This window comes from Pelophylax lessonae, assembly GCF_965119305.1.
Source record: "Pelophylax lessonae genome assembly, chromosome: 1".
Taxonomy (NCBI): Eukaryota; Metazoa; Chordata; class Amphibia; order Anura; family Ranidae; genus Pelophylax; species Pelophylax lessonae.
This window is the reverse complement of record NC_138768.1, coordinates 295,273,897-295,290,963: the sequence shown is the minus strand read 5'-3', so window position 1 is coordinate 295,290,963 and position 17,067 is coordinate 295,273,897.

Genomic DNA, 17,067 nt, shown 5'->3' with positions numbered 1-17,067 from the left:
CGCCTTATCAGTGGCCATCAGTGCAGCCTATTAGCACACATCAGTGCAGCCTTATGTCACTGGATTAGTAAGATTACTCCTTTATTTCAAGATATTTGAATATGTGTTTGCTGCCACAGATTGTAATTATAGGATTATTTCATCAGTGGCAGCAAACACAAGTCCAATATCTTATAAGATTGGAGTAATCTTACTAATCCAGTGACATATTGCGATAGCACATTTGAGGTGAGCAAGTCCAAAATATTGAAATTGTATACAATTAAAAGTCTTAATTGTATATGATGCAATTCGATATGCTCGCTCAAGGACAAGGATGTTTAAAGAATTGACATTATATTATTGACATGATACCTGATATACCTGGGGGCGGAGGAGGGTAGGCAGAGCATTGCCACACTTATTAGCAGTGGCGGCCATCGGGCCAGTTGTATTAAGTGTGGTGGGCGGCCTGCGGTCTGTCCGAATGTCCTGCCTGGCAGGTAGCAGTGTGACCGCTTTATGGGAGTGCCAGACTGATTTGCCTCCTGGACCCTGCCCTGCAGTACAATTCACCCCATAAGACTGGCAGTATACTAAAAGTGTAGCGTAAGCCGGTGGGGACAATTTACTTGCAGGAGCTGGGAGAAGGCTGTTTTCTTTTCGTGCAGGGTGCAGCTTTTTTGCTGCCCCCCCTGAAAAGTGCCGCCCTAGGCCTGGGCCTTGTTGGCCTAGGCCAAAATACAGCACTGACTGCAGCCCTGGTGATTGGCAGAGGAAGGTGCCTCAGTGCATGCTGGGATATTGTATAAATGCTAAGGGAACATTTGCTCAGGGTCTTTCAGCCACAAAGCGGGGTCCCAGAGGGAGGGGGCGGCTGCCCCTCCTCTGTAGGGGTGTCATGCAGTCCCAGATGGTTGACCTGAAGGCTTGAGAGTCAGAGAGGAGCAGAACCCAGACGTCCTGCAGAGCTGACTGGAAGGGAAACACTGGAAAGGATCTGATTCTGCCTACAGTGAGTACAGATCTGTGTCATGGGGCCTGTCCTTAGTGGTCCATGCCTTCTGCTAGAAGAGTCAGTGGAAGGGTGTCAGTCAAGGGGATGCTAGAGAGTGTCCTGCAGATAATGTAGTTGCATCAAGTCTACTGCTTCAGAGAGCAAGAGGACTTTATTCTTTCATACAAGTGGCAGTATGGTCAAAGCAGTGTGTGTGCTTCCACAAATAACCTGGTTAGACCAAGTGAGAGCTGTCCTTATCTATGGTGAATAGTTCAAGTTGGAGTATCCCACTATTCCCTTCTCCCATCCAATTTCCACAATAAATATAAAAACCAAATACTCTGGACTGTATATTGAGTAACATGATGCAACTAGGAGTACGGATGGATGCGTGAACTGTCCCTTAGTGACTGTCTGTAGGTAGTCAGAGAAGACCCAAGAAATTTTCACACAGCATGCTCTACGGGGACAATGCTACACATGCAACAAGTCAGAAGCTCCCACACCAATCCTCCTGCCCCTCGCCCCTGTTCACTTTATTCCTTCTCCTGTTTCTCGTTCTGCCCTCCCCTTACATAAATGTACACTGCATACATGCCAAAGCCTCTGGTCTTAGCTCTGGGCATTCCACACTATGAGTCAACACTCCGGTCTGTCTGACACCCTTTCCATTAGAGTGTACTTTCTGTCTCCTACAACTCTCCTTTTACCACTGTGCAGTGCAGCACACTTTCTGCAGCCCTTACCTCTGCTCTTTATCAACTCAGAGGGTTTGTTTTACTAAAGGCAAAAAAGACTGTGCAATTTTCAAGTGCAGTTGCTCTAGAGCTTAGTAAATGAGGTGAAGCTTCACTTTGCAGAGCATACCCAATCACATGTAAAAGGAAAATAAAAGAAAACAGCATATTTTCTTGCACATGAGTGGATAATAGAAGTCAGCAGAGCTTACCCTGTTTTACGAAGCGTGCACAGTCTATTTGCCATTAGTAAATAAAACCCTAAGAGCCAGTTCACACTGGGGCGACTTGTCAGGCGACCTGGACGCCTGACAAGTCGCCGTGGGTCGCCTGCCATAGTTTAGCACAGGACCCGTTCTAATAGGAGCGACACAAGTTGCTCCGACTTAGAAAAAGGGTCCTGAGCTTCTTTGGGGCGACCTGGAGCGACCTGCATTGACTTCAAAGATATGAAGTCCGTGCCGGCCGCTCCGAGGTCGCGGTGCGAGCTGCGCACCGCGACCTCACAGGTCGCCCCGGCAAGTCGGGTCGCTGCAATGTGAACCGGCTCTAAACGTTGACTACCCTGACCCCCATCACCTTTTCTTTTTTTCTTATCCCTAAGGGCCCATTCACACTGCCCACACACTTAGCAGGTATTATGTGGGCAGCTGTCCATTTCAGCTGCAGTGAGCCAGCAGTGAGAGGGCAAACAGTTCCCATTTTTTGGCAACTTTATGTGAAGTTCACAAAGTGGCGCTTCATTTATGTCACCGTACAGCTGCACGGAACATTGTGTTCCTGTACAGTGACATGCAGTGCCTTCCTGTGCGCTGCAAAAAATGTCTGCTTTTTATTGCAGCTCACTGCACCACACCTCCAGGCCACACTGCAATGTGAATGGGGCATATAGATAACAATTGTTTTCTTTGATTGTTTAATTCACACTGCATGCACCCAGTGACATCACCGATGTATGCACTCTAAACGGTCGGCATACTCATGCCCTCCCTTCAGAGCTCTGTGCCGCAGCCATGACTCACGTGCGCATGCGCGGAAGTGACGTCATAGCACACAAACCCAGACCGGGAAGACTGGGTGAAGATGGAGTCCCTGTCAACGGTGACGCTGCTGGAGGGCTTCGTTCTAAGGTAAGCATTTTAAAACGCGCTAGTATGCAAAGCATACTAGCACATAATGCCATTCTCTTGCAAGTTTTGCTGTGGTTTACAACCGCATTAAGGCTAGAATTGAGCCACACATGCTTAACTTGTATTCTCTAATGGTCAGGGCTTTTTTTCCTTAGCAAAAAGGTGCAGGAACTCAACCACGACCCCCTCAAAACCCCCTCCCCAAACTGCTCAAAATTTCACTAACAGTAAGAGGGTCTTAAAGGGGCATCAAATACTAGGAGTGTGTTATGTACAGAGTGCAGAGTTTGGTAGGGTTACACACAGAGTGTTCAGGGGTGTGCTACGTGCAGAGTTACGGAGTGTGCTACGTATACAGTGCAGGGTTCAGGGGTGCACTATACACAGGGTGCAGAGTTCAGTCTTCTTTCACAGCTGCTTAGCTCGGCATCCCCCATCCACATCTCACTTTTACCCCTCTTCTTCTCTAGTACATCCCCTTACACTGTAGATGGCTTTGCCTATCTCACTTGCAGGGAGATAATTCAGTGAGAGTGTCAGCATTCACACTGCACCCACCGTCATCTCCCTTGTCCCCATACTGCACTTGAAAAACACAGGAAGCCAGACCTCTGTGTTTACAAGTGATAGTGATGAGCAGGGAGCAAAGGGCCTGAGCCAAAGGTGGTGGAACTGAGTTCCACCAAGTTCCAGCTGAAAAAAAAGCCCTGCTTTTGGTTATTACTAAATGGAGTCCACCAGTGACTGTCATTATTTAAAACACTCATAAAACATTCCTAGTTTCCCTCTCTGATTTGTGTTAAGAATATATTTGCCCCCAAATTATATCACCCAGTAAAGATCGCAGTATTTAAAGTTAGCTTTTTGAAATTAAGTGTTTTTGTGGTACCCACATGCCTCTCTTTCCTTTAACATACCTCATAAGTAATTTCCTAATAAGATTTCCCTAATTTGAACATCTGTTATGTGCTATGTATTGTTAGATCCAGTAGAGCATTTTTCTAGTTTAAAGTTTACCACTTGCTCCATGACATTGTCCTGCAAGTTATTCAAGAACTGGCAAGCTTTGGTGTGCAGCGCCATTTGTCCAATTAATATCAGGTTCAACTGAAGCCCCCCATAATAACTTCACCCTTTTCCCCAACTAATTCTATCTGGGAAAGCAGATTTATCGCTTCCACTTCTTTTATGCTGAACGTCCTAGATATTTTTTAAATAATAATTTTCTATTTGTTGCACTCGTATGAAGCTCCAGCTGTTCCTTGTTCCATCATCTTCATTGTTGATATCCTTTCTCACACTCTCTTTCAGACTGCTGTTTATAGGCCTACTGGTCCACCTCTCCAACCATCCCTGTCTCTAAGGAAAAGAGTGTACCCTTGGATATACTATGCAACACAGTTCTTGGAGCAGTCCATCCAGGGTTCTGATAAATCCATGAAGTCAAAATCCTCCTTGAATAACAAAAGTTCCAGCATATCCATTATGCTTTCAAGACTTCCAAAGTTTGTGTACATGCCTTTAATTTTTGTGCTAGTGCCTAGCATTCTATTATTTCATGCTCTTGTATTGCAATTTGTTTTTGCAAGACTTTGTTAACCGCTTGCCGACCGCCGCACGACTGCGGTGGTCAGCCCCTCACAGGCAAAGCGACGTAGTAGTACGTCGCTAGCCTGTGAGGCTCTAGGGAGCTAGCACGCGCCACCGGAGGCGCGCTCCCGCGCGGTCACGGACCCCCCCCCGCGCGTGTGCCCGGCGGACCCGATGTCCGCCGGGCACTCGCGATCGTCCGTTACACCGGAAGAAAGGCAGGCGGCTGATGTAAACAAAGCCGCCTGTCATTCTTCCCTGTGTAAGAATGGAGATCAGACGGTTCTACTATGTAGGACCGTTGATCTCTGTTCTTACACTAGTAGCCACAGCCTATCACAGTTAGAAACACGCCCCTAGGACACACTTAACCCCTCCCTCTCCAATACAGTTAACTCCTTCACTTACAGTAACAGTGCATATGTATAGCACTGATTACTGCAGTAATGTCACTGGTAACCCCAAAAGTGTCAAAAATGTCAGTCAAGAGTCCGATCTGTCCGCCGCAATGTCGCAGTCCCGCAAAAAAAAAAACGCAGATCGCCGCCATTACTCGTTAAAAAAAAAACAATAAAAATGACAAAAATCTTTCCCTTTGTTAGTACACGCAATAACTTTTGCACAAACCAATCAAAATACGCTTTTTGCGATTTTTTTTACCAAACATATGTAGCATAAAACAAATTGGCCGAAAATGTTAAAAAATTTTGATTTTTACATTTTTCTTTTGGGAATTTCATATAAAAAAATGTGAAAAATATTGCTATTTTTGCAAAATTGACGCTCTTTTTTTGTTTATAGCGCATGATCAAAAAAATCGCACAGGTGATCAAATACCACCAAAAGAAAGCTCTGTTTGTGGGAAAAAAAGGACGTCAAATTCGTTTAGGTACAGCGTCGCACGACCGAGCAATTGTCAGTTATAATCACGCAGTGCTGAATCGCAAAATAGGCCCTGGTCAGGAAGGGGGTAAAATCTTCCGGGGCTTAAGTGGTTAAAGCGGTTGTAAACCCTTACAAATACCCAGTGAAGTGACTGACCCGTCACCTTTTTTTTTTTATGGAAAATTGTCAGAAGTAATTCATACTGATAGAAGAGGAATGAAGCCAAAGGCAGAAATTACACTTAGTGCTCTGAATTGAGACAAGTACACAATATAGAAGGATATGTTTTGTTCATATCTCCTTAATGAGGTTTACATCCACTTTAGAGTTTTTTTGTTTTTTTTTGCTTTTATTCCTGATTATTTTGCTGATGCAAATTGTTAAAATCACTTTTCTGTAAAGGGTAGATTTACATATTATGTAAGGGTTCTTTGATTATATGGGGCCTCTTTGCATTTGTGCTTTTTACCCCCCTTTTTTCATATTTCTCATATTAATACCTAGATGAGTATTCCGGCAATGCTTGTTCCTCTATTACCCTCAGTGGTCTAGGAGTGGGCATCCAAGCATCGCTTCCCTTCTTACTGGTGGATAGCCAGCCAGCAACAATTACAGCACTCTTTTGCTTTTAAAACATGCAGTCCGTTCTACCACTGTACATATTCCGTGCAGTCAGTATCTCTGGGTAGTGTTTTGTAATGTCTATATTGCTCTTTTATATGTTCTGAGTACTTAATGATATTTTCTTCTGTTATAGAAATACAGTATCTCACAAAAGTGAGTACACCCCACACATTTTTGTAAATATTTTATTATACCTTTTCATGTGACAACACTGAAGAAATGACACTTTGCTACAATGTAAAGTAGTGAGTGTAAAGCTTGTATAACAGTGTAAATTTGCTGTCCCCTCCAAATAACTCAACAGACAGCCAATAATGTCTAACCCGTTGGCAAAAAAAGTGAGTACACCCCTAAGTGGAAATTGTCAAATTGAGCCCAAAGTGTCAATATTTTGTGTGGCCTCCATTATTTTCCAGCACTGCCTTAACCCTCTTGGGCATGGAGTTCACCAGAGCTTTACAGGTTGCCATTGGAGTCCTCTTCCACTCATTCATAATGACATCACAGAGCTGGTGGATGTTAGAGACCTTGCGCTCCTCCACCTTCCATTTGAGGATGCCCCACAGATGCTCAATAGGGTTTAGGTCTGGAGACACGCTTGGCCAGTCCATCACCTTTACCCTCAGCTTTTTTAGCAAGGCAGTGGTCGTCTTGGAGGTGTGTTTGAGGTCGTTATCATGTTGGAATACTGCCCTGCGGCCCAGTCTCCGGAGGAAGGGGATCATGCCCTGCTTCAGTATGTCACTCCCCAGTGCTGGCAGCACTCATGCAGCCCCAGACCATGACACTCCCACCACCATGCTTGACTGTAGGCAAGATCCACTTATCTTTGTACTCCTCACTATGGATGGGCTGGATTTTTCAGTCGAACATAAGTTCGACTCGAACATTGGGTGTTCATGTGATCGAATACACGAATGCCCGGGATGTGCAGTGGCAAGTTCGCCCGCCGATGAGTGCCCCATAATGCACTGCACGATTGCAGTGCATTAAGTGCTTGTGATTGGCCAAAGCATGCACCTGACCTGTATGCTTTGGCGAATAACAGCAAAATGTCCTGTCAGAGCCATGATTAGCCAAAGGCAGGGTGCTTTTAGCCAATCTTGGCTCAGGGGCTAAGTCCACGCCCCACAATACATAAGGCTGCTGCTGACACGGCAGCTGTGTATAGCGTGATAATAGAGATTAGGCAGGTAGTTAGTGGATAGTGTGTTGAGTTAACCACTTCCGGACTGCCCACCGCAGATTTACGTTGTTACTTTGATGTTAAATACCGGGGTTATGGCAGCAGATAGCTGCCATAACCCCAGTATTTTTTGAAACTGCCGGTAGTCCTCTTTCACATAAGGGTGGTCCCAGCGGCGGATTCGCTGCCGAATCACCCTTACGGTGCGGCAGGAGAGGTCCCCCCCCCCCCACCAAATCTTCCTGGTCGTTTTCCCCACTTAAAAATGATCCGGTCCGCGCTCCTCACAGGCAGGAAGTCAAGTGAGGGCAAGATGGCCCCCACTCAACTCTATGGTCTTGGAGGACCGGAGCAACGTCAAACGTCGTCTCCTAGCAACCAATTTAAAGAGCCAATTTTTTTCATCATGAAAAAAATGACTCTTTTTTTTTTTTTTTTTTTTTCTTTTTTAGTGTAGATGTGAGGTGTGAGGTCTTTTTGACCCCAGATCTCACAATAAAGAGGTCCTGTTATGCTTACTTCTATCACAAGGGATGTTTACATTTAAAAAAAAAAAACTGTGCAAAAATAAAAAATTATTTTTGTCTTCAGAAAACTGTTTGCAGGCTTTCTTGTGCATCATCTTTAGAAGAGGCTTCCTTCTGGGATGACAGCCATGCAGACCAATTTGTTTCAGTGCGTGGCATATAGTCTAAGCACTGAGAGGCTGACCCCCACCCCTTCAACCTCTGCAGCAATGCTGGCAGCACTCAAACATCTATTTCCCAAAGACAACCTCTAGATATGACGCTGAGCACATGCACTCAACTTCTTTGGTCAACCCTAGGCCATCTTTATGTAGAGCAACAATTATTTTTTTCAGGATCCTCAGAGAGTTCTTTGCCATGAGGTGCCATGTTGAACTTCCAGTGACCAGTATGAGAGAGTGAGAGCGATAACACCAAATTTACCACATCCGCTCCCCATTCACACCTGGGACCTTGTAACACTAACGAGTCACATGAAACCAGGGAGGGAAAATGGCTAATTGGGTCCAATTCGACCTTTTTTTAGCTAGGGGTGTACTCACTTTTGTTGCCAGCGGTTTAGACAATAATGGCTGTGTGTTGAGTTATTTTGTGAGGACAGCAAATTTACACTGTTATACAAACTGTACACTCACTATGTTACATTGTAGCAAAGTGTGAATTCTACAGTGTTGTCACATGAAAAGATATGATAAAATATTTACAAAAATGTGAGGGGTGTACTCACTTTTGTGAATTACTGTATATCATTAACTTAAAAAATATGTTAACTATATATATATATATATATATATATATATATATACATACCCCTAAAGAAGATTGTAGAAAAAACTATTTTGCATCCAGATCCAACTAGTGACAGAAATATGTGGTTTCCGTCTATAATGTGTTTGTATTAGGACTGTATTCATTGTATGTTTTATGCCATAAATTATTTTTCTTTATTGATTTTAACCTGGATACATTCAAAAAAAACATTACTATTTTATTTTATACACTTTAATTTTCTCTTTGTCGTTAAAAAATCCCACCTAGAGGGATCTTTTTTTTGTACATTTATTCCGGATGTGGGCATTCCCAAGCCCCTTTCTACAACAGATTTTCCATATTAAAGAAAAAAAAATAGAGAAGTGGCCCCATAAGATTGTCACCCTATTACCCAGTTGTTTTATAAATACATATTACTCCTTATAGAGGGCTATGATGATTGTTAAATTGGAGTTCCGTCCCCCCCCCCCCCCCACTCCAAAAAAAATAAAAATTCAAAGTCAGCAGCTACACATACCGTAGCTGCTAACTTTTATTATTAGGGCATAGATCAAACATCTAGTGGTGTCCTCTCCCCATTCTCTAATTGGTTCTCAGGTGCTGGCACGCCATTTTGGCTAAGGGAAATCAGCATTGAAGCAAACAAGCAGAGCTTCCCCTTTTGGGTGGAGTTCTGCTTTAAGTACATGTCTCTCTATGGCTGCTGTGCTGGTTCTTTCTGTTTTGTGTTTCAGGTGACAAGCTGCCTGCTGTTGCCAGGAAGATTTACCTCAGCTGCTGAGCACTGAATTGGTGACAAATCTTTTGGCGGGAAACATTTAGGCACAGTCAGCATTTACCTCAGGTCTGTCAGCTGGACTCACCTCTGGATCCTTCTCAGCCTTTATTCTGGATCTTTTGACCTGCTCTCCCACCCTCCCTTCCCATTGTTATTTCCCCTTGTTGCGGTCCACCTTTATATGGGTATTGTGGCCCACTTTGTGGGTGGACAGTGGTTGGTACTCTGTTATTGGTATAAGATATTGCTGCTTGAGTCTTAGAGACTAAGCATGTTGGTCTAATAATAGTTAACAGCGGTTCTGTTTGATATTGAAGGTCCATCTTTTTGGGTAATGTCGCCCACTTTGTGGGTGGACAGTGGTTGGTAAACTGTTATTTGATCAGTATAAGATATTGCTGCTTGAGTCTTGGTTACTAAGTATGTTGGTCTGTTAATGTTTAACAATGGTTCTGTTTGGTAATAAAGGCTGGTTCACACCACAAAACTCATTCCAGATCCATACCGAATGCGTTTCTGCATGCGCGTTTCTATTACGTTTTTGGTGCGTTCCAGCGCTTTTTTGATGTGGTCCAGTGCATTTTTCCACCCTCTTTTTTATTAACCCTAAATAAGGATGTGTGTTCCAGTGTGTTTTTTGTGCTTTTGGTGCATTTTTGGTGCGTTTTATCACGTTCCAGTACAGTTCAGTGCAAAAAAAATGCAGGATGTTCTACTTTTTTTTTTCTGAAAATGGAACACACTGAAACTTTCTGTTCTGGTGTGAACTATGCCATTGAAAACCATATAACCTACTATCTATGTGTTTTTGATGCAGAAAAAAAACGCACTGGACTGCATGTGGTGTGAACTGGCCCTTAAAGGTTAAAGTTAATTTCATGATAAAAAGAAAATGTAAAACCAATAAAGGGGCCTCGACCTAAACTTTTCCATAATCCTTGCTGTGTGTTTATTTTACTATGTTCTTATGGTATGATGGGTGTCTATGTGGTGTACAATCACATGAGGTATGTGGTGCTGTGTGGTACAGTTTATGATGTCATAATAACATGGTGTGAGTGCACCTGTAAAGTTACTTCTCACTGCATTGGAATCTGTAACCGATTATCACCAAAAATGTATACAGAGAGGAGTCAATGACCATCCGAAGAACATCATGAGGTAAATTCTCACAGCATTTCTGGAAAGGTAAATGTATATTTGCACCCACGTTTTTCTTATAGCCCTCTAACACGGGCATTTCTCTCAAATGAAATAGCGGGCCAAAAGTGTGGAACAGATCTTCAAAAAGCCGGATTATGTTACAATGAGGGTCACGCCTACTTAAAAGAAAAGTATAGCCAAAGCTTTTTTGGCCATACTTCTCATGTGAGTCCACTTACATGTGCTGTCCTGTGGCCCAGAATCAGCTGACAGTGGGCTAAAGCCACTCACATCACATAATCGCTCCAGACTCTGGAGGGATCCTGACAATAATGTCGGGATCCACTCACATGCCTTACAGGCATCTGCTTCAGACTCTCAGAATGCAGCTGAGAGCCTGAGAAAGCTTCTTCTGCTGTGCCCGGTGCTCCATTGAGCATTGGGGGGGGGGGGGGGCAGAGCACAGATGATCTGAGAACGGAATGATCAACGGTTATGTGATCGCTCAGTTCTCTGCCTTGGGGCCAGGCAGAGGACAGCTGCAGTCTTAGAGTGATGCTGCAGCAGGTAGGTAAGCATGTTTGTTTGTTTTGTTAATTCTAGCAAGTCTCCTTTGGGGCCTGTTCCTACTGGAATGCAGTGCAGATAAGCCACATTCCCGTGCAGCTTCCGGCACTGCATTCCAATTGCACTGCTGGGGTCAGTGCAGACAACACCCCAAACAAAGGTTACAAATGCAGTGTGTTTGCTCGCACCTAATCCGGTTGCCGTGTACTTAAAAAAGTAGTACATACACTACCTTGGTGCAGTGCAATTTCAGCCCATTCGAAATGCACTGCACCATACTGCATTTGAATCGCACAGGATTCACACAGGAATGCAGTTCCTAGTGTGAATGGGCCCTTAACGTCTGCATATACTCCCTCCACCTTCATTCCAAGCTACCATTAGATCCCTTGCCAGCTGTAGACATCTTTTCCCTGGGCTTCTTCTAGATGTCAGGTCCTTGACTTCTTGATTGGGTGGTGGGGGAGGACGTGACTCCCGTGCATGTTCACAGGGATCACAAACCAATGATGCTATGCAGCCCAGCCTAAACTGGAGCTAAACTCTACAAAACACGCACCTTAAACTTATAAGAATGTAACAGCTGTATCCAGTGGTGGCCGGTCCACGAGAGCCGCAGGGGCGCCGCCCCCCCCCCCCCCCCCCCCAGGGTTTTCTGCTTTGAAATGTTGAAAGTTGGTTAAATATATATCGCAAATTTGTAACGAGTTGAAGTAGTTTGGTCACACTAGTCTTTTCAACTGTTGGTCATGTTGTGATTTATTAAAAAAATGAGAGGAACGAAAACTGTATTTCGTTCATAGATATGTGTGTGTGGGGCGCCAGACTAATGGGTGGTTATTGGGTCTGTAGGCTTTTGAAGGGCATGTGATTTGAGGCCAGAGATGTATAGTAACTAAGTAGAACTACTTAGAACTACTTTACCACATACCCAAAATTCACAAAAACAGCACCCATCCCCCAGGCCTTCCCATTGTAGCCGTCATGGATAGCATCACTAGCCCTTTTTCCCAATACATTGACCAATTCCTGCAACCATTAGCACAAAATCTTCCCTCATATATCAGAGACGGAGTCTACCTACTTGACCTCCTCAGTCACTATTCCTGGGAACCCACCTACATGTGGGCTTCCCTCGATGTAAATTCCCTTTACACCTCTATTCCCCATCAGGTCGGACTCAGGGCAGTCACACATTTTCTATCAGCAGACCCCATGATTCACCCCAAACAAGCCCAATTCATCCTAGATGCCACCGAATTCTGCCTCACTCGTAACTATTTTGAGTTCAACGGAGACTTCTATCTCCAAGTCACTGGCACAGCGATGGGGGCTAATTTTGCCCCCAGCTATGCCAACCTCACTATGGGCCTCTGGGAAGCCCAGTACATCTGGCAGAACAACCCCTTCACCCCTCACATCATATTTTACGGCCGATACATAGACGATATCATTGTCATCTGGGATGGTCCCCAATCCACCTTTACGCAGTTTGTAGAGCACTGCAACCTCAACCCTTTCAATTTATCCTTCACCTCAGTATGCGATTCGGCTCAACTAGCATTTTTAGATCTCACCCTATATCATGAGGAAGGCAACATCTTAGCCAAAAACTACACAAAACCTACCGCTGGAAACTCATTCTTACACTACCATAGTTGCCACCATCCCAGGTGGATTTCAAACATCCCCAAAAGCCAATTCTGCCGCCTGAAACGCAATTGCACAAAACTACAGGATTACTGTGAAGAAAGTGCCCTCCTAACCCAAAAATTCTTAGATAAAGGCTACCCTGCATCCCTGGTCCAACAAGCCCACTCACAATACCTGCAACAGTATGATTCAAGTGCTCCTCACATCTCACCCCACCCACAGAATTCATTGCCCCAACCTCTACGATTCACCACACAGTTCCACACTAAATACAGACAAATGGAAAAGATCTTACGAAAACACTGGTCCATCTTATCAGAGGACCCACATTTAAAATCCACCATCCCCCCTATACCAAAAGTTTCCTACAGAAAATCCTCCAACATCAAAAATCTCATTGCTCCCAGTAAACTCAAGTCCGCCATCACCCACCCCACCACAACCCTCTGCCTCATCCCCCTCATAGGGATGTTTCAGTGCCGCAAAACCTTATGCCTCACCTGCTCCCATGTCCAACACGGCCAAACAGAATTCACTGTAAAAGGCAAAACATACCCTATCAAACAATTCTACAACTGTTCAACAGAATATGTAATATATTGCCTAACCTGCCCATGCGGACTATTTTATGTAGGCCGCACCATTAGACCTCTTAGGAAACGATTTGGCGAACATCGTCGCCTGGTTGAAAAAGGGAAGGACAAGCACAGTGTCCCCAGGCACTTTGCAGAGTTCCACAACCACTCTTCTTCTGGACTCAAGGTGTGGGTAATTGAGTCAATCTCGAACACCTTACCCAGGACAGAGCGTTTCAAGCGGCTGTGCCAGAGAGAGACCTACTGGATTTACTCCCTTGAAATGCTCTCACCTGGAGGCCTGAACGAAGAAATCGAAATTAATGTGCTGCTGTAGCCCATCTTCCAATTTGACATTTCTTGTGGTTTATTAACTTGATCATTTTCTGCCCAGGTTCTTCCTCCCATCTTCCAGCGATCTCTACGAAACTCCCAGACACACGCTTCCTTATCTCAAGCCAACTTCAAAGTAAGTACCCATATACAGGTCTCTATCTGTCCTTATAGTCTTTTTACTTCATTTTTTGCCACAAATCTGGTTCATATTGAGACCTTCCTTTAACAAACACTCACCAACACCCACCAACACCACTGACTCCCTATATACATATATATATATACATATATATATGTATATATACAACCTAACAACCAAGTGATCATGATCTGCGTCTATTGGAGCATGTGTGTATGCATATACATACGCATATCCCTCTTTTTTCTATATGCGCGTGTGAATACATACATATATGGTTTTTGACCATTGCCATGCTATTATTTCCATTATGTTTAGCAATCTTATACATTTTATTGTACCCCCTTTTTTATTGTACCCTTTTTTATTGTACTCTTAACACAACATTTGTTTTTTACTTATTTATGCATATACATGTGTCTTTTTATACATGCACGCCTCTACCATATGCGTTTCTCCATACATTCACTTGCATATACAGACATGTATACAGGTAATTCCTTTTTTGTACAAGATTTTCCACACACCTTGCCCTTCCATACAAAGACTATCAACCCCCCCCCCCCCAAACCCCCCCCTCCTCTTTTTCTGCTGCCATAATCCACTCCATTCAGCACATGCACTTTTTACCCCTCCCCCTATTCTCCTTTCCCTCCCCTCCCCCTCCCAGACATCCACGTTATCCTCCTCCTTCCTAGTCTCACACTCTCTGTTCGCCACTAACATTCCCTTGCCGGTTCGCTTTTCTCCTAATTTTGTCCCTCATGAGCCCCTGTAACTTTGTCCTCCGCACTACTGGCATAAATACCACATCCAAAATGGCCCCTGCACGGCCTGAAGAAGGAGCGGAGCTCCGCAACGCGTCGCCGTTCTATCTCCCTGGTGTCTCGGAAGTGACGTCACGGCAATCCGACCGGCGGGTCCACGCTGCATCACCACCACTGAGGATCAGCACGTCCCCTGCCTCGCAACAGGAGATTGCCGCTTACCCTCTACAGCATCAGCGCTACAGCCTGACCGGACAGCCCACCCTGGATGTGACTTCAGAGACCCCTCACTGCTTTTAAGATGCCTGCTTTTATACATCCTTTGTGAGTAAGATTCTTCTTGTGTGTCCAATAAATTGCCTATATTGCTACACTTAGATCGGCGCTTGGCCCTCTCTCTCTCTCTTTGGAAGTAGAACTACTTCACTACTGTACTTAAGTACGGAAAGGCGGTATCTGTACTTTCCTAGAGTAGAATTTTTTTCTCCTACTTCCACTTTTACTTCACTACATTTTTTCAATGATTTCAATACATCTACTCTGATATTTTTTTTTGTGCTGCATAGTTACTCGTTACAATTATAAAAATTACCACTGCAGGAACAGTAGATCGCAGGTTTCATGAAGCTCCAAACTTGTGTATCATCAGCGCATACGAAAATAAAAGCTACTGTATGTATAAATAAAAGCTGCATTTAAAATAATAAATCGTATCATTGTTGTTTGTGTGTTTTTGGTCTCAGCGAGGAACCGTTTAATCACATGAGGCCAAAAACACAAAAAAAAAACATTTATTGCCAAACGACAATCTCCCGATCTCATTCCTGCTCGTTTGGCTGGCAAATGCTGGTCAATGTGGATGCAGACAAGGTGTCTCTGTCTCTGCAGCAGTGCCCATTCACGGGGCACTCGGATGAGGAGAAGGGGAGGATAGGGTAGCTTGGACCAGATCAACCCAGCTTGCAGATTCGGCAGCGGTTGGGTGGTCGCGTTAGTGTTTGCCTTGATTGCTTGGCTCATATTGATGGATGGCTATTTGCAGTCCTGCATTGCTAGCAGTTACATTTTTTGTTTTTTTTCGCTCCCCCAAAATTTGTTTAGCCCCAGCCGCCACTGGTTGTATCCCTAGCTGACAGACGCTGTCATCTTCCCCTTGATTTTTGGCCTGTTGGCCAGCGGAGGATGATGTTTTCCCACCCATGCACACAGGAGTCAGTCGTTCTATGCACATGCGCAACTCAATGTACATTCAATAGAAGATTACAAGCAGGCAGGTAAATTTTTCTTATTGAAGAAGAGACATAGTATGTCTTTAATGCAAAAAAGAGCTTCCTGTTGCAACTTTTATTATTGTAGGTTATCTCTAAAGTGGAACTAAACTCACTTCTTCTCCAGTGAAGCAATGTCTGTAAACACCTTTGTCTTTCTTGATATCTTCTCCCTGGTTTCTTTCAGGTTCGCAATCTTTGGCCATCTTGATTCACAGAGATGACGTAACTCCCACGTGTGCGTTCTTTCACTCTGATATGGTGAGTGTGTACACTGAGCTGTGCATTTAGCTACTGTAAAGCTACAGTTCTGCTTTAATCCCAGAAAAAGATTATAGTGTAATTTACTGTACAGTAATAATTGGAAAAGATGACAATTCCTAGAGAAAGGGGCCATATAATTTTTCGGAAAGTATTCAGTTCTAGGATTTTGTAAGGAAATGTAGCCTTTATAAACTTAAAAACAGCTGGGGCCTCATTCTGTTTAAATCCTTGAAGTAACCTTGTTAGGTTAATTCAAACTACAGATGTAGGATTAGGGTGCAATAGAAGAGGTTTTATCCTCAACTCTCTAGACACCTGTGTCATATACCTCCACCTCATTCCAAAGTGAGTCCAGCATCAGTAGGTTATCTTCGGCATTCAACATTTGGATGCCAAGGTCTCCTGCTACTGCTCCTCTATACCTCTACATCACTGCTAAGGCCACAAAGAGTATAAAAGAGGAGCTTCATGAGGCCCAGAAATCATCATTTTCACATATCTGCTGTAGCAAATAGCTTTGGTTTTGAAAGATTAAGTGCTCGTTTGCACCATAAACATGTGTCTGAGTGTACGCATTTTTTGCTCGTTGCATACGCAAAAAGTACTGCAGGCACGAGTTTTAAAATTGCACCAAACCAAATTGCATTTGTAGAAAAAGAAATAGCGGCACATCCAGGGATTCCAATAAGTTTCAAATACCTTTAATTCCAAAATGTTGCAAGTGATGACACCAAAGACACCAACATGAAGTCTCGTAGACGCATTTCACACATACATTTTGTGCTTAATCATTAATGATTAAAGGTATTTGAAACTTATTGGAATCCCTGGATATGTGCGGCTATTTCTTTTTCTACAATTGTTCCCATGGAGGCGGGCCGGGGCCAGCACTCTTTGGGATATCCCATCTCCTGGCAATTACTACACACTATACACCTGGAGCAGCGTTGTCCTTTCTTCACAAACCAAATTGCATGGTGCTATAGTATCATGAGTTTTGGTGGCTGCGTATGCACAAGCATTTGCTAGATGAGTGGGGGTGCCATTAAGAATTATTGGCACCTGCGCACATCTGCAGAGGGCAGCGCTCTCTAGTGAATGTTCCTGCACCACAAGTGGTGTGAACCAACTCATGGTATATTCGGTCC